This window comes from Panicum hallii, chromosome 5, assembly GCF_002211085.1.
Source record: "Panicum hallii strain FIL2 chromosome 5, PHallii_v3.1, whole genome shotgun sequence".
In the NCBI taxonomy this organism is placed as follows: Eukaryota; Viridiplantae; Streptophyta; class Magnoliopsida; order Poales; family Poaceae; genus Panicum; species Panicum hallii.
Genome location: NC_038046.1, coordinates 32,028,519 through 32,047,583, shown reverse-complemented (window position 1 = coordinate 32,047,583; position 19,065 = coordinate 32,028,519).

The following is a 19,065-nucleotide window of genomic DNA, read 5'->3' as shown; positions in this document are numbered from 1 at the left end:
CGGACGTCAGAGACAGACGACTTGAGCATATAGTTACCAGCGATTTAGACAAGATTTACCAGAGCAAACGTGTCGATCGCCTTGATCATTTGACGCAGGCGGCTCAGGTCATCCCTTGGGAGGTGCATCTCTTGGAGTGTATCCTCGTTCTCTCCTCCGAGGGTTGGCAGCACAGTTGCTTCGCTAGAAGTACCCGCACCCTCCAAGGCTGACGGCTGTGGGGTCTCTGCAAAGGACAAGTGTTTAACATAGCGACGATTACGGCAGAAGGCAGCGGGATCATTTACCTGCAACTTCGACGGGTAAGGCAACGGCGGCCTCGACTTGCTCATCGCCAGTGGCTTCGAGTTCCACGTGCTGGAGCTCGGGCAGTGGTGAGTCAGGCAAGGCCACATCTGCCCTCTCTGCTGGCTCCGGCGTGTTGGCTTGCCCGGGCGAAGGCGCGGAGGCTGGTGGAGCCAACTCGAGTTCTGGCGTCTCCGCAGCTGTTGATCTGCTTAAGACAATAGCACATCACTTTTACTATGATTTCCACACATGGCTAAGGGCAGGGTCCAAAGCGTTACTTACACCTGGGATCGGATCATTGTTGGTTTCCTCCAAACCAGCTTCAATGGCTTCCTCACCACAGTACTCGTGGCCGGAGGTGCAGGTGTACAAGACGAGGGGGCTGGCAGCACTGGCGTGGCGATGGCCGCGGCACCTACTGCTGGCGGCGGAGCTGTTTCAGTCAAGGGCGTGAGCTGCCCCGATACAGTGCCCGCCACGGCGATCGTTACATCATCTGCAAGAGAAGGTGACGGGTCCGCCCTATCAGCTTCTGTGGGTCTGGCTTCTGGTGCATCATTCCTGGTGGGGGGCATTTCAGCTACCCTCTGGCGTTGGGGGCTAGGCAAAGAAGATGACGGACTGCAAAACAGAGTTGTTGTCAGTATTCAGCAAAACAACTCGATACCTTTATAGTTTGACAAACACTTACCCGGCGATGTCAGCGGTGCTGGCTTTGCGTTTCCGCATTTCCCGGCGCCGCCGGGGAATTAGAGGTGCGTTGTCAGATAATTCCACGGATGATCCGGAGGAGTTGTTTGCTTGCACCCTCTCCCCGGTTGCCCGGCTGCCCGCGGCCGACTCGTTGCCAGCAATTTTTTCTTTCTGTGCTTTGGCTGCAGCGCTGGGCAACGTGTGATAAGGTCGGGGCAGATCGGGTTGCGGCGGGTAACTCCGATACAACGCCGTTGAATCCTATGTTAAGATAATCAGTCAGTCTTAACTCTTCATATCAAAGGAGAAGTCGAGAAGTCGAACACTCACCGATGGTGGTCGATTCTGGGCTATAAATCCCGCTGGAACATAAGGGACGGCATCCACATCCAGCAGAATTCGCTTGACGCGAACGAGCGCAGCATCGTCTCCAAGCTCTTCTGCGCACATACGGGATGGGTCTTCAGTACCCATGTACTCGAATCCTAAGGTATGGCGCTGTTGGATGGGTTGAATTCGGCGTTTGAAGAATGATAACATCACAGATGCCCCGGTTACCCCCATCTCTTTGTGAGCGGCAATCAACTCTAGCAGCTCTTTTACTTGGTCCATCTCGGCTTCACAGGGTTCCAATGTCCATTCGCCGCGCTGAACAGGGGGCCTGCCTGACCGCACAGGGAGTTGGGGGGCGTGGTTCACAATGTAGAACCATTGCTGTTTCCACCCGAGGATATTGGAAGGAAATTTGTAAGATATGTATTTTTCACTAGCGTGTTGCCTAAGCTGGATACCAGCGCCCCCTATCGCAGAAGGATTTTTTGAGGTGGGCTGGGGCTTCACGCGGAAAAGATAGCGGAAAAGAGCCCAATGGGGCTCAATTCCGAGGAAGGCTTCACAGAAGTGGATGAAAATGGAAATATGGCAGATCGAGTTAGGGTTGAGGTGTTGCAGCTCAATCCCGTAGAAATAGAGAAGGCCACGGAAGAACGAACAAGTGGGGAGGGCCAATCCCCGTACAGAAAAAGAGCAAAAAGAAACGATCTCGTCGACGCTTTCCATGGGGAACGGGTCACGAAAGGGAAGGCGCCAATTGACGAGATCCCTCTCCTGAAGAAGACCTCCCAACACCAAATTTGCTAGATTGTGGCGAGAACACTTACTAATTGACCACTCGCCGGTTGCTGCTTGCGCTTCTTTCAAGTCCTTCTGGTCGGTCTTCTTCGGCGCCATTTCAAATCTGTTAAGCCATGAGTTGTTCGCACAATGCTCGGGGGCTATGGTGGCAGGCTCGAAGATTTTCGACTACGCAGGGCGGTGGAGGGGCGCCGGCAGGATATGCTCTAATTGGGGTTTTGTTTTTTTCTCTAGCGGTGGCGTACGATCTGAAGGCACAGGAAAAACCCTAACTGACTGCGAGGTTAAATAACCAGTGCTCAGGCAGTGGTTTACTGTGCGAAAGGTGAAGCGTCGCGCAAGGGGAATAATTGGACCACGAGCAGTTTTTTGGTGGATTTTTTGGGCCGTTGCTTGATTAACCATTTTTCAGGGTTAATTGTCCCGAAAAAAGAGGTTTTTTGAGTTTCGAGTTCAATTTCTGCCAATTACCTCCTCTTAGACTATATTTTATCGAAAGGGAGCATTTTTGGCATGACCTTTGGGATCCTTTTTTCCAAAAGATTTGGATTCAAGGCTCGGGGGCTGTGAGACACGTGGCATCGACTACTTATTTTTCGAAAGTACTCGAAGGATAAGAAGAGAAGACTCAAGACTAGTTTGACCCTCAGCTTGATTCTTTGATTCAACCTAAGGCTCGGGGGCTACTCCATATGGAGTGCGATTATTCATCGCACCCCATACAAAAGAAAGAATTCGGGGCATGAGCACCTCATAGCTTCGATGCAGTCAGAAGAGTACTCAAAGAGAAATTTCAAGATGGAGCTTGGAAAGAAGTCGAAGACCACTTCAGAAGTACTCGAAGAGCCTGCAGTACTCAGCTACGAAGAGCTCGGGGGCTTGTCAGACCCGGGGCCATGGGGCTGTGTACATCAAGGAGTCCATATTGGGCTAGGGGATAGGATTTATCCTGTACCTTATTTATGTTGTATTCTACCCGCATGCGGAGTAGAACTAGTCAATACAGAAGCAAACTACTCGAGTTGTACTTGAGTACTATTCCTAGGCTAGTATCAGGCTAGGATTCATGTAACCCTGTCCCCCCGGATATATAAGGGCGGGCAGGGACCCCTCTCAAAATAGGAGATCACCAGATCAACTTCAAGGCAATACAAACCATCATACAGGACGTAGGGCATTACGCATATTGCGGCCTGAACCTGTCTAAATCTTGTGTTGTCGGCACCTTTGAGTTCCTGATCTCGGCGCATCCCAACCCGAAACCTACCACCTTGGGTATACCCCTCGGTGGGCAGCCGAATAAAACCCGACAGGCAAGTCACTTTCATGTAGCCTTGACCGGGCCAGCCTGGACTTGGCTCATGAACCCCACTCCGGGATCCATCCAGTACTGGGGAGAGCTCTGCGTGCAGTTCATGGTGAACTTCGCCAGTGCGTATCAGCAGCATGGTGTGGAGGCCCACCTCCACGCCGCGAGGCAACATGTAACACCCTAATGTAAATATCAAAATTTTTATTGAACTTATTTTGTCTTAAATAAAGTTTCTAAAGTTTTTCTTGATTGATCCTGCATTTAAATTAATTTATACCACAAGAAATTAAAATTTATCATAGGATCAACATGTTTGTGCATTCATGCTGGAGCATAATTTTAATTGTGTTGAGTGCAAAGGGTTTTGAATTCAAAGTTTATCTGAATTCAAATAGATTTGAGTTTGGAAATCAGGAAAGAAATAGAAAAGGGAAAGGAAAAAGATAAGAGAAGCCAGCCCAACCGCAGCCCGGCCTGCCCTTCTCCCCCTCCTCCCTCTTGGGCCTGTTTCCCCTCCCGCGCGGCCCACTTCTCTTCCTTCCTCTTCTCTCTTTTCCCCGCGGGCCGGCAGCCACCCTGGCCCAAGCGAGCAGCCCGCACCCTCTTTCTCTCTCTAGCGGCCTGGCCCCGCCTGTCAGTGCCACGCCTTTCCCCTTCTCTTCTTCCTCCGGGCGCCCGAACCCCCTCTGTTTTTCCCCTCCGCCGGCATGGCCGCCCTGTCACTGCCCGTGGCCCGCTCCGCCGCACCCCTTGGCCCGCTGACCAGCCGAGCCTGCGCCCCCTCTTCTAGAAGCCGACCCGAGCTTGGATGAGTGCGAGCCGCAACGACCCCACGAGAAGCGCGGACTTCCTTGCACGGCCGGCTCGCACGCCGAGGCTGCCAGCCCCCCTTCTTATCCGCAGCCGCCCCTTGGGGCCACCCTAAGCCGCCGTAACCCCTCCAGCACACCCCGAGCCCCTGCACCGCCACTCCGCCGCTCGGATTTGAGTAAGCCGCCGATGTTGCCCCGCCCCGGCGCCGCCGCAATTCACCCTAGCCGGCGCATCTTCGGCCCCTCTAACCTCAGCACGACCTTCACCGCCCGCGTGCGCCGCTGACCGAGGTGCCAGGAGCTCTGCAGTGCACCCCGAGGCCCTCCCCCACGAGCGCCGGCCTTCCTCGCCGCCAGACCTCGCCGAGGTCACCTCTCCGCCGCGTCCCAGCCCGTCTCGAGCCCATGGTGAGAAACATCTCTGCCTCTTCTCGATGTTAAGCCAGCTCGCGTAGCTCGTAGCCTGACCCTGAGGGCGGAACGCCATCCCGGCGAGCCTCGCTACGCAGAACCGCCCCTCGCCGCGGCAAGTCACGTGCGATCCCAAACCGGCCGTCCTGAGTACCCAGGTGTGCTCGTCATGTCCCTCTGGTCCTCCCAGGCTCAAGCCCCGCTCAAATGGACCCCCGGAGGACCGAGTTTGGCCAGCGCTGGCGAAGCGCTGCTGCGGGATTTGTCGCCGGAGCAGTAGCGCCGCCACCTTTGCAGCCCAAACCCCCGAGCGTCCGATCTGTAACGAGCGGCCAGGATTAGATCGTGACCGAGCAGACCCGGGCCACCCGATCGAGATCCAGTGGTCTGAAGCCAAAGATACCGGTTTGCTCTGGTAATCTTTTTAAAGAGCCCCTGAGTTTTCCAAAAATCAACCCGCAGTCCACCCTAGTTCAAAAATAATTCCAGTTAGGTCCTGTTTTTAAGGTTGCCCCTGAGCTTCCTAGAAATAGTACCCGCCGTCCATCCTCGGTGTTTTTGCATGTTAGACCCTAGGTCTAACCTTTAATTAGGTTTAAGTCCCTAGTTTTTGCGCAGAACCCCTTAGAACCTCCTGTTTTCTTACAGAAAAGCCCCTGGACCTTGTTTTAACCCTAGTTTTCGCGTCTTAGCTCCGTTTTAGGTGGTTTTCTCGCGCACGCGATCGTTGTAACGTGTAGAATAGTTTTAGCTTAGTTTTGTGTGCTGTTTTACTACATTGTTGTACTGTTCCTTATCTTTTGTCCTTGTTTGCATGTATGTGCCTGTGTGGACCATGCTTGGACGTTACGATCATGAGTAGACGTTGAGCCATTGGAGGAGTACCAGGAGCCACCTTCTTCAGAGCCCTTTGAGCAGCAGCAGGAGAACTTTGAGGAAGGCAAGTATAACATGAACACCCTATCACTTTTAAATACAATTTCATACTGCATTTCAATACTGTATGCCTATAAGGATTTCCTAGCCACTTTTATCCTTTATATAAATACCTTGGGTTGCATTGTGGTTAGTTGTGCTAGGTGCTGCGCTCTCACATTATGATCCTTTTTAATTAAATTTGATTAATGATATATGCAACTTGATCCTGAGAGTGGCCCTCTGTGCTGTGTGCTTGAGCGGCTCATGTCTAGTTAAAATATGTTTTATTAGAAACATGGTTTAGGGGTCAGCACGGTGCTTAGTGCTTGGTTGGCCACTCTCCATAAGGACCGGTTCATAGAGCGACAACCTGGGACAACCGCGCAACCACAAGACTGGAATGGGACGGTCTTGACTTACTAATTAGGTCATTTTGGTTTGGGAGTAACTTACCTGCGGGGCAAGGGGTGTGGTAAGCCCTAATCATACTTGATGAGTCAGCTAACTTTAGAGCCTCATAATTCGTGTTATACTTGTTGAGTACAAGTTGTGTACTCACACTTGTCTCCTCTACCCTTCTGTTCTCTTTGGGATATCTTCGACTCCTGCTCAGTACCAGGCAACGTGGAGGACTACATCAGCGGACTTGACGATTTCTAGGCGTTTGTCTCCCAGCCGACGTCCCTGTGGCGCCCTGTTCTTCATGTATTTATTTACGCTTCCGCATTCCTTGAACTGATTCTTGATTCAGTTATAATAAAGATATTCATTTATGATTTATATGCTTTTATTTCGAGATACGTGTTGTGATATCTTGATGATTCTGTTGTATATATGCGTGACTTGATCCTGGCGCATATATGATTGCTCGATTTATGTTCTTATAAATTGGGTGTGACACAACAACCCGGCGAAACTCTCCGGGCCTTCATCTCCCGCTTCACCAAGGTACGTGGAACCGTTTCACGTATCTCCGATGCATCTATCATCACGGCTTTCCGTCAGGGGGTCCGTGATGAGAAGCTGCTGGTGAAGCTGGCGACACACCAGGTGGAGACCGTCACCACCTTGTTCGCCTTGGCGGACAAATGTGCTAGGGCTGCAGAGGGCCGTGCATGGCACTCTGCCCCTCAAGGAGGGCCCGCATAGACGAGTGGGTCCAGTGTCGCTGCCCCTGGCAGTGGCAAGAAAAAGAATAAGAAGAACCGTGGTTTCGACAAGCCACGAGTTGGGGGTCCGGTCGCTGTAGCTGCAGTGGCCGGGGACGAGAACTCCCGTGGCAAGCGCCCACGTCAACAGCGCACCGACCTCGGGTCGTGCCCTGTTCATCCTGGGGCTCGCCACAACGCCACCGAGTGCCGCGAGATCCAGAAGCTCGCGGAGCGCCTTAGCAAGAGGCGCGACCAAGCCTCTAGGGAAGGCTCCTCCCCTCCGCGGCGGCACGGCAAGGAGAAGGCCTCCGATGCCGATGCAGTTGCGACGGAGAGGGAGTTGGGGTATCAGACCCCAAACAAGGACCTCAAGGGCCTCTTCCACTAGTCTGACTCCGAGTCCGGGGGCGATGAGCGTAGCAAAAAGCTGTACATCATGTACGGCAGCAGTTCGGAGCTCGTCTCCCGGCGGGATGTCAAAACCCTTCGCTGAGAGGTTCTCTCGGTGAAGCCGGGGACGCCAAAGGCGGCACCCCACTAGAAGTGGAAGAGCACCACCATCTCCTTCGGGCCGTCCGACTGCCCTGAGAACATGGCGGGGGCTGGGGTGCTACCGCTCGTCACCGCCCCCACCATTGCCAACGTTAGGCTCCACCATGTGCTGATTGACGGAGGCGCTGGCCTCAGCGTCATCAGCTATGCAGCGTTCAAGCACCTGCAAATCCTGGAGTCCAAGTTGGCCCCATCGCGCCCATTCTCCGTAGTGGGCCCAAATCCCGTTTACCTGGTGGCGACCATTTCCCTGCCGGTCACGTTCGGGATGGAGGTGAACTTCCGCACGGAGAACGTCCAGTTCCAAGTTGCGGAAGTGAACCTCCCCTTCAGTGCCATCATTGGCAGACTGGCTCTGTACCGGTTCATAGCCGTTGCCCATTATGGGTACTTGGTCCTCAAGATGCCGTCCCCGGCAGGCGTCCTCACCGTGCAGAGCGACCGGACAGCTGCTGTGGTGGCGGTTGAGAAGCTGCATGCGCTGGCAGCAGGGCTTGCCCCGACAGCTGGCCCCGAGGGGTCCGACCCCTAATCCTCTCGTACCAAGGCGCTGACCAAGGCGCCCAGGGTCCGTCCGTCTAATACGGACGATGTTCCCGTGAAGACCATATAGGTCAGAGCAGAGGCCTCCCAGACCACCCCCATCGGCGGGAACCTGGGAGAGAAATAGGAAAGTGCACTCATCGCCTTCCTCTGGGCAAACGTTGACGTGTTCACCTGGGAACCGTCACAGATGCTCGGGATCCCCAGGGAGGTGATTGAGCACCATCTGAAGATCCGCCCCGATGCTAGGCCGGTCTGACAAAAGCCACGGAAGCAGTCCATCGAGCGGCAGAACTTCATCCATGAAGAGGTCCGTAAGCTGCTGCAGGCTGGCTTTATCGAAGAGGTGTATGTAACACCCTAATGTAAAAATTCCAAGATTTATAATGGATTTACATTGGCTCTATTAATTTTCTAAGGATTTAGTTGTGCCTAGCTTGCATTTAATTTAATTAAAGTATACAAGTAATTAAAATTTGTTTTAGGAACAACATGATTGTGCATATGTTTTATTGGATTGAGTGTACAGGGTTTGAATTCAAAGGTTCAATTGAATTCAAATAGATTTGAGTTAAAAAGGATTAGAAAAGAAAAGGAAAGGGAATTAGGGAAGCAGTCCAACCAGCAACCAGCCCCCCCTGCGGGTTGATCTCCCTCGCGCGGCGCACTCTCCCCTTCTCCTTTTTCGCACGCGGCCCAGCTAGCTCGCTCGGCCCACCTCCCCCGCGCTCAGCCCGCTCGCTCACCCGCGCCCGTTTCCCTCTCCCTCTCTCTGACCGGGCGACCCCACCTGGCAGCGCCCCTTCTCGCCCTCTCCTTTCTTTCTCCCTCGCATCACCGGCCACGCCCGAGGCTCCGAGATCTCCGGCGAGCCCTCCATGCTAGGCCCGCACGTCGAGGGTAGCCGCCGCCCTACAAATCGAATCCCCAACCCCCCTGGGACCCTAACCCTAGGAGCTACGGCCGCCACCGAACCCTAGCACCCCCGCCCGCTCACCCCGACGCGCAGAGCTCCTGGCCTCGCCGTGGACCGGCCGCTCTGCCGCACCCCAGCTCCGGCCCAGCCCCGCGGCAGCTTCCCCTCAATGCCAGGCAACTCCCCGAGGCCTACACCCTCGATTTCTACACCAGCAGCGGCCGGAATTTGACCGAGACCCACCGCCGGTGAGATGCCCCGCTCATGTGATTCCTAGCCGCCGGTGATCCCCGGACCCCCCGACCCCCGTGGCACCTCCGCTGGTACACCCCGAGTCGACCCGTGGTGACCAGAAGGCCAGAGGTGCCCTGCATCATCTTCTTCCACGAGCGCCGCCCGTCCCCGCCGCTCGGCCCTCGTCGCCGGCCAGCTTGCGCCGCTCCTCCAGCCCGTTCAGGCCCTTGGTGAGCACCACATCATCCCCCTGGTCGTCTTGCGCTAGATGTCGTAGACCAAAGCTCGCTCTTGTGGCCGGAACGCGTGCGCCGGTGATGCTGTGACAGTTCATGTGTCCGTAAGCTAGGCTTATAATTTGATAGTGGGAAGTGTATGCTTGTTAGTGTGAAAATTTTGAAAATTTAAAGTGCAAGAAAAATAGGTATTTCTGTAATTATAGAAAAACCTAGGAATGTTTCTGCAAAATATATTTGAATCGGAGGTAATTTTAAAATAAATGAAATATATTTTTTCTTATTTTATGTTTTGTAAAAATATATATTTATCCAAAAGTTTCATTGGAAATGCGTGTGTTGAAGTGTGTAAAAATTTTTGGGTAAAATGGTGAAAATAAGGGTATTTATGTAATTTTATAAAAGAACAAGTCCTTTTATGCAAAATAGGTGATTTACAAAAGTAACTTTCCAAAATTTCTAGAAGTAAAAAGATAATAATGTAAGTAATCATGACTTACATAGCATCTTGCAAACAGGTGCAAGGTTATATGTAATTTACACTAACAATGACAAAGATTTTATAAAATTCAAGTTTAGTACAAGTCTTAAAATAAAACCTCATATTTTGAGTTTTGGAGTTCAAACCCTATAACAAAGTTGTAGAGCTTAAAAAGTTGTACAACTTTCATTTTGGTCACGTTTTTATTTGAGCTCTAGAACAGTGGTTAAATTCTTCTTTACCAAGAGGTCCCTGCAATTTTCTAAAATTACAAACAAGTCCTCGGGAAATTCCCTTTCTCTTCCTCCTCTGGCGCTGCTCTGTTTCTGCTCTGCAGCTGCCGCTGTGCCGACCATCCTTGCCACATCCTGCTGCAAAAATTTCCACGCGTCACTGCCCCTCAGCTCCTTCTCCTCTGGCGCCCTTATCTCTTCTCCCACCGGCAGCACAGTCCCGTCCCTATCCCCTCCCTCTCTTTTTCCTCAGCACAAACAGGCAGCAACTGGCGGCAGCAGGCGCCAGAGCTGGCGCTGGGCAGGAGGAGCACGACAGCAAGCGGCGGCCGGCGCTGTGGCAGCGCTCGGGCGAGCGGGCCCAAGCGCGCAGACGGCAACGGCCCAGGAGGCTGGTGGCAGCGCTGGGCGGCCCAGGCGCGGGCGAGCGGCAGCCGCAGCAGTGCGGGCGCGCAGGCATGGCGCTGGCCAGGCGAGCGCGCGCGGGCTCGCGGGAGGCAGGCGGCAGCGGCGCTGGCTGGGCGCGGGCCCAGGAGCGGTGGCTCGCGGCGCGTGGGACGCGCGGACTGGTGGTGCGGGAGCCAGGGCGGCGGCCGCAGCAGGGTGAGGCGCACGGCTGGAGGAGCGGCCCGGCGTGGGCCCAGGCGCGTAGCTTCAGGCGCAGGCGGCGCGCGGACGCGCGGCCCAAGCGCACGCGGGGGCGACTCAGCCAGAGCTGGCGCTGGGTGGAGCACGGCCAGGCAGAGTGCAGGAGGGCGGACGGCAGGAAGGGAGCAGGCGTGCGCAAGCGGTTGGACCGGCAGCTCGGCTTAACGTGGAGTGCGCAGGGCGGCCGCGCGCGTGGGAGCGGGCTCGGGCGAGCGGTCCCGAGTGGCTGGTGGCGGCACGGGTACATACGCCAGGCAAGCACAGAAGCTAGGCTGAGCGGTGTAGTGCAGGTGGCCGTATTCCACGTCGGGGAGCTGCAACACGAGGGGGAAATTGGAGGGCAGGTGATACGCGGTTGTTCGGGCGACGCGCGCGTGGCGCGGACGGCGGGTTGAGCGGAGGCTGGGCAGAGCACGCGGACGAGCGTGCGGAGCGCGCGGCACGGCCACGGTTAGGCACTGGGTGGCTCGGTTTGGGTGCGCACAGGCGCGACGCAGGAGCGGAGCTCAGGGCTCGCGATGCCGCGGCGCGACGACTCGGCGCGGACCCGCACGGGGCAAACAATGGAACCGCACGTGAAGGACGTTGGAGATCGTTGTGGAGCGAAGGCGGCGGTCAGACGTGACGAGCTCGGAGGAGCCTCGAGGCAACCAAACACGACTGTAACGAGCTACAGCAGATGGAACTCACCATCACCGCCGGTGAGAAACCGAGGGCGTCTCTGCAAAACTCTTTTATTATTTCATGTGTGCAAAGCAGCTAACTTATAAAATCCGTAGGAAATGATATAAAAATCATAAAATGTCAAATGAAGATGTTATGGAATCCTTGTGAGTAGATCTATGCAGTATGTGTATGATTTTGTATGTGTTAGTAGAAAAATCTTGCTTTAGATTTTTACCTATACTTGTTAGGGTTAAACTCATATATGTAGTTGTACTGCTCCAATTACAATGAATTACAATTCATTTATATAATCTTTCCAAGTTGTTAAAGAACAACATCCTTGGTAGGTTAGACATCTAGATATGAATTTCTGAAGTTCCCCGCCAGGTTTTGCTCATGTGCTGTGTAGTCCTTAATGTTTGTGTTGTTTGGCTCAATTAAACTTTGAATCATTGCTTAGTAACAACTACTAAGTTGTATTACGTTTCTTAAGCTTTCTAAAGTGTAAGAGAACACCTCTTTTAATAATTTGTAGCTCTAGATATAGCTGTTTAAAGTGTAGGTCAGAATCTGTCCAATTCTGGATAAAAATATTTCTTTACGTTGTTCACTCTGGTTAACTTTTGAATCACCTAAAATGATAATAAAACTATATAAGAAAGTTATAGATTATTTTCTAAGCTTTCTAGAAAGTTAAAAACCATGTTTGCTGAATTAATATCAGTTTTCAGTCCATGTTTGTACAAATCCGCTTGTCTGTTGTGCTAGTGTAGTGTATCATAGAGATATGTGATGTTTGGTTAACCCTCATTCATATAGATGCTCATGCCTTTGCCCTGGTTTTGATTGCAATCTTGCTAGAGCCCTTTCTATATGAAGATCCTAGTCTACCTCGTGTATCGACTACTTAGCTGATACACCTTTGTAACTAGGCTTAGCAATCGGCTACTAGTTCAGCCGATTTTCGATAGGCGTAACCCTATCGGCTATAAGCCTTTTAACTTTTTCCCTACCGGCAAAAGCCCCTCGGCCGATATTAACCACCCTATCGGTCCGATCCGATGTTAGTGCCCTGACCGACCTGGTCCGATCTAGACAACCACGCCGGCTATGCATCAATCGGTTGTTTGCTGATATCATCAAACCACTCCAACACTGATTACTTCGGTTAACACTCCCGTCAATAGTCAGATAGGTACATCCAATAGAGAACGTATCTATCAGCGAAGCACAGCCAGTACAGCATAGGTAATCGGCTACTTGTGCTAATTCACAAATTTATCGCATGCGCACATTTTAGCTCGGCCGATGTTCACATTCTCGACTAGTTTACCAATGCGCAACCAAATAGTACCTACCCTGTTTGGCTAGCATGCTGATGTTCATAGATCAACTAGTTTGCTAAAAACACAAATCGGCTATGCCGATGCGCACAATGATCAGCTAGCCATCCGATTTAGATAACGTATCGGCTACACATAGTCAATGCACACACAATCTTAGGATTCTTGTTATCAGCCGATTTATCGGCTGAGAGATCGGTTATATGCTTACCGGTTACATACCCTCAACCACATCCTCTTTAGTCTAATTCCGCACTTATGGTCTCACCAACCTAGTTTAATATTAGTGTTCTGTTACATCTAAATCTTGAAATAGGTCTAACTTAGCTAACCCCATCGGCTGTACGGCACTCAATTGTTGTGTTGACGTAATCCAGCCGATGCAACCACACCTAGTTACCTAGGATAACACTTAAGCACATCTCATTTAGGCACAGCTAGTGCAGAGTAGGACAATCAGCTACACAGCTGATATGCCCTCATAGATATAGGAGAACATTAAGGATGAAAACCGGCTACACAGCTGATTCACCAATCAGCTGAATACGCTGAGACACAGACCGTACGGATACATAGTTCGACTAGTCTATCAATACACCATCGGCTAGTTACTCGCATTAGTCAACTAGCTATGCCGATACATCACTCGACTAATTCTACCCGATGTTTAAATCAGCGAATGTGCCGATACACTAAATCGGCTAGAAGGCCAAATCACCGATCGACTATTACACGTACACAAATCGGCTCAGCCGATCTTCACTAATTGACTAGTTTTGCTAAAGCATGGATTCGCTATGCTGATACGCACGCGATCGGATAAGTACGCCGATACTCGCACAGTTTAGTTACGACACAGCCGCTTTAGGAAACACCCCTCTGCTAAAGTAATCGAGGCTTTCATCGATCAACTAGGAATCCGATGCACCTACCAATCGGCTACCCAGACCGAAGTACACAACCCTAGATCAATAAGATAGCACAATAGCCACGCCTCTGTTAGGCACGACCAAAGCACATCAGTCAGCTAAACCTGATGCATCCTCATCGGTTAAGGCTAAGACCTATACAACAACCAATTAGATAACCAAACATGCTACCTAATGAAGTTAGTATAGACGTTTAGGGTAACCCACCCTGTTGCTTAACGTAACTAGTTAGTTTGGTTAATACCCGATAAATGACTGCCCAGTACCGGGTAGTTAGGTTGTTTGTCGAAATGTAATGTTCCTTTAATTGGATTGCAACTTTATCGTGAATTGAAGTGAAAGTGTATGCATCCATTAAACTTCATCTTGCATATCATGTAGACTCGACCACTCTCGCTGACGGGGATTATCAGCTGATTCCGGAACAAGAAGGAGGTTATTCTGAAGACCCCGGGAACTTCGTCGCGGAATTATCTGAAGTCCTGAACCAAAGTTCGGAAGATCTTAACTTTACTGACTTCAGTCCCACCAGTAAAGGCAAGCCCCGGACATAAACCTACTACTTTATTTACACTGCAATCTACCTTTATATATATATATACTTGTGCATTACGTTCTTAGGAGTTGTCTGGAAACCGTAGATGCATCTCCCTAGGAACCAATGTACTGAATACTAGAAACTGAGTCCGACTAGTGCTATGCTTATAGGACCGGTAGAAGTCGAGTGATTTCCTGTCACTCGCGCGATATAGGAATTGTGATGTTTACATTTTTGTTATCATTATAAGGATGACAGACGGGAATTTTATGAGGTATCATGGTCAAGATGATACCCGTCTGTGTTGATGAATTTGATAAGGCCACAGTGTGTGGTAGCGGTGGTTAAGCATTTGAAAGTACTAGCCACATGCCGTGAAATATGGTAAGCGGTAAGCCTAGTAACCGATCGGCCCGAGGAGTGGACATACCCCCCACCACATGTATTTGCTTCTTTTGGTTACTTAGTTCGACGTGTAGGCATACGTGTTGCTGGGCAACCAGGAGTACGGGTTTTGTAGTCGCGCTACAGACGTACGTCCTACACTTTGGAAGTGCGTATGACCTGCAGTCGCTTGTGGTGGATCTGATCCACGAGTCGGAATGAAAGGTAAACGGTTGCTTCGGAACGACCCTGTGGTGTTCCAAGCGTGTGTGTTAGGTTTACCCTTGCAAGGTTGAATCTTGATTCAGAAATCGTCCGCCTCTCACGATGAATGAGACTGCTTACCCCCTTTATCACATAGAGTAACAAGAGCAACTTTATGATTATCAAAGATGATGTTTGATTAAAGATTCTACCATGTTTGAGTAGTTATAGGTGCTTACCTAGAATGGTTAATCCACTAGAACCTGAAAGCTAAAAGTTGAAAGTAAGGATCTACTCTTTGTTGCTTTTCAGCTGAAAACTCTACCCAAAGCTAAAAGCCTTCATAAGTCTAGTTACATGGCTAAGTATACCATGAGACGGGTAAGCCTTGCTGAGTATTAGTATACTCAGCCTTGCTAGTTGTATGTTTTTCAGGTGATATCTGTGAAGACCCTACTCTTTCCTTGCCTGGTCCTGTGCTCTTCCAGATGATTGGTCCGTGGAATGGGATCCGTCCTCGGCCAGCACTGGTGATATCGAGTGATGTCGTGCCCGGGCTTAGCATGACATCCGTCTTCATGACGTGCTGTAGATCATCGCGTATGTTTTCCGCTGCTAAAAACCATAACTTTATCAGTTTGTATTGTTTTCTCTAAATTTGAAACTTTGCTCTATTATGAAAACTCTTGTAATGTGATTTCCTGTGATGTAAAATATAATGGTGATTGTATCTCTGGACTCACTTCGTGTGAGGTAACCTTATTTGATCCTGTGTATCGGTGGTTTATCGGGACGTTACCCGACAGGCCAAGGGATTATACCGTTTGAAGTACGTCGGAGCCCTCTGGAATGAACTCGCGTACTTGAGCCGGTATAATTCAGGTTGGTTTTGCCACAGATGCGGCATCGTGCCGACCCGTCCCCGTCGTCGTGCGCACCGCCTGAGCCCTCTCCGAGCCCCGCCTTAGCCCCAGGTGGATCACGCATGACGCGCTGGTCACGCCAGACCTAGAATCCGGTCAATTTGACCCCCGGAGTGCCATTTACGGCGAGGTCCGGCGATCCCCGAGCCGCGCCGCCGTGGAAGATGGTCACCGGCGTTCTTCCGCCGCCGCCCGCACTACCTTTCAACCCTGGCCGCCTGATCTGTAGCAGACGCCCAGGATTAGATCCAGTTTAGATGGGGTCTGGATCGTCCGATCACGATCCGACGGATGACACTCCTAGATACCGGTTCGCGCGATTAGATCGGGTCCGAGCCGTTGGATTTAGATCCAGTGGCCCAGATTAGAAGGTACCCTTTCAGCCGTGGCGTTTTTGTTAAAGAGTCCCTGGGTTTATTTGAAAACAACCCACGGTCCAGCGCAGTTCGAAAGTAATTGCAGATCAGCCCAGTTTTGAGCGTTTAGACCCCTGAATTCTTTAGAAATAGAACCCGCAGTCCGGATCTGGTAGTTTTGCATGTTAGCCCCTGCGTCTAGGGTTTAAATAGGTTTAAGCCCTCGGTTTTAGCGCAGAACCCCTTAGAACCTCCTGTTTTCTTACAGTTAAGTCCCTGGACCTTGTTTTAACTCTAGATTTTGCATCCTAACTCCGTTTTAGGTGGTTTTTGCGCTCACGTGATCGTTGTAATGCATAGAATAGCTTTAGCTTAGTTTTGGGTGCTTTTTTACTGTACTGTTGTATCGTTTCTTATCTTTTGCCCTTGTTTGCATGTATGTGCTTATGTGGACCATGTTTGGATGTTTCGTTCGTGAGTAGACGTTGAGCCATCGGAAGAGTACCAGGAGCTACCTTCTTCAGAGCCCTTTGAGCAGCAGCAGGAGAACTTTGAGGAAGGTAAGTATAACATGAACATCCTATCACTTTTAAATACAATTTCATACTACATTTTAATACTGTATGCCTGTAAGGATTTCCTAGCCACTGTTATCCTTTATATAATACCTTGGGTTGCATTGTGGTTAGTTGTGCTAGGTGCTGCGCTCTCACATTTAATGGTCCTTTGTAATTAAATTTGATTTATGGCATATGCAACTCGATTCTAAGAGTGGCCCTCTGTGCTGTGTGCTTGAGTGGCTCACGTGTCGATAAAATATGTTTTTATAGAAACTTGGTTTAGGGGGCCAGCACGGTGCTTAGTGCTTGGTTGGCCACTCTCCATAAGGACCGGTTCATAGAGCGACAACCTGGGACGACCGCCCGCAACTACAAGACTGGAATGGGACGGTCTTGACTTACTAATTAGGCCATTTTGGTTTGGGAGTAACTTACCTGCAGGGCAAGAGGGGTGGTAAGCTTCAATGGTCGCTGCTCCTCCGGCTTGGTCTGTGCTGTGTGCTTGTACCCCCGTGAGGTGGGCTCCATCATCGCTGATCCAGAAACCTTAGCGGTTACACCTTACTAACGTGATCCTTTGTAACGGTCTCGTAGTGTGCTTGCTAGTCATCTCACCTAAGGAAGTGTGATGAACAACTAGCATAGCTCACGACTTGTGGGTAGAGTTGTGCAACCTCTCGAGAGTGTAAAACTGGTATACTAGCCGTGCTCACGGTCATGAGCGGCCCGGATCCTCCGTCTGATTAGTGGGGTTTACCTTTGGTGGTTTTGGCTTGGTTATCAGTAGACTCATGGTTAATCTTGATTAATTATTATGTAACTTGGGTTACGGTAATTCATCCACTTGTAGTAAATAGCTTTAGTAAAATTTGCCAAGATTAAAAGCTAATGCAGTTGAGTCAGCTAACCTTAGAGTCTCATAATTCGTGTTATACTTGTTGAGTACAAGTTGTGTACTCACACTTGCCTTCTCTACTCTTCTGTTCTCTTGGGATATCTTCGACTACTGCTCAGTACCAGGCGACGTGGAGGACTACATCAGCGGACTCGATAATTTCTAGGCATTTGTCTCCCAGCCGCCATCCCTGTGGCGCCCTGCTCTTCATGTATTTATTTTTACGCTTCCGCATTCCTTGAACCGATTCTTGATTCAGTTGTAATAAAGATATTCATTTATGATTTATACGCTTTTATTTCGAGATACGTGTTATGATATCTTGATGATTATGTTGTATATATGCGTGACTTGATCCTGGCGCATAAATGATTGCTCGGTTTATGTTCTTATAAATCGGGTGTGACAGAATTGGTATCAGAGCCGTGTCGACTGTAGGACGAAGCCTAGATAGAAATGATCGGGTTTAGGGATTTCCTTTCTCTTGCCTTGCTTCCGCAAAACTCACACATTCGGTTCTGCTTCTATTCCTTGAGCCTTAAAGCTCGATTCGCTAACTCTCTTTTGCATTTTCCGAGAATTAGTCTATCTCCTGTGGATGTTGGCCTGCAATTTTTTGTCTGTCGTCATAAGCCTAGGGTGCCTTTGCGAAAACACGCTAGAGCGTATGTTTGTTTTAGTCGAGTGGTGTGATAAACTCGGCTGATGTTTGAATATTGAGTGTTTGTGATTGTGAAAATGTTTGAGTTGGATTTTTGGTTGATTGCATAGTTTAGAAGTTAAACTTGCTCATGCAAATCGACTCTAATGCAGACCTGAATTAAGTAATAAAAAAATTGAGATAGACCGTTGGAGGCTAAAACCGTACACTCTTTACTCTCTACTTTATCCTGCCAGAGTTTCTTTCTAGAATCGCACAATATCTATCTCTTATAAATTTCGTTCTGCTGCAAACAGATGGTGAACACCAGGAGCACCGGCACCGATTCTGGCCAGCAGGGGCAGAACAACCAGGGTACCGACTAGCCGCTGCCGATGCCTCCACCTCTGACTCCGGAGCAGTTCTTCCAGCTCCAGATGCAGATGATGGCCACTCTGAACAACACTGTTCAGACTCTGTAGCAGATCCACGCTCAGCCGCCACCTCCTCCACCGCAGCAGCCCCGCGACAGGCGTGCGGACTTCCTGAGGGGTCACCCGCCGACGTTGTGGCAGAACCAACCTGAATTATACCGGCTCAAGTACGCGAGTCCACTCCAGAGGGCTCCAACGTGCTTCAAACGGTATAATCCCTTGGCCTGTCGGGTAACGTCCCGATAAACCACCGATACACAGGATCCAATAAGGTTACCTCACACGAAGGTGAGTTCAGAGATACAATCACCATCACATTTTACATCATAGAGAATTACATTACAAGAATTTCCAAAAGAAGTATGAAGTTTCAAATCTAGAGAAAAGATTACAAACCATTAAAGCTATGGTTTTGGCAGCGGAAAACATACGCGACGATTACAACACGTCGTTAAGACGGATGTCATGCTAAGCCCAGGCACGACATCACTCGGTATCACCAATGTTGGTCGGGGACGGATCCCATACCACGGACCAACCGTCTGGAAGAGCACAGGGCCAAGGCAGGGAAAGAGTAGGGTCTTCAAGACTTTACCTGAAAAACATAAAACTAGCAAGGCTGAGTATACTA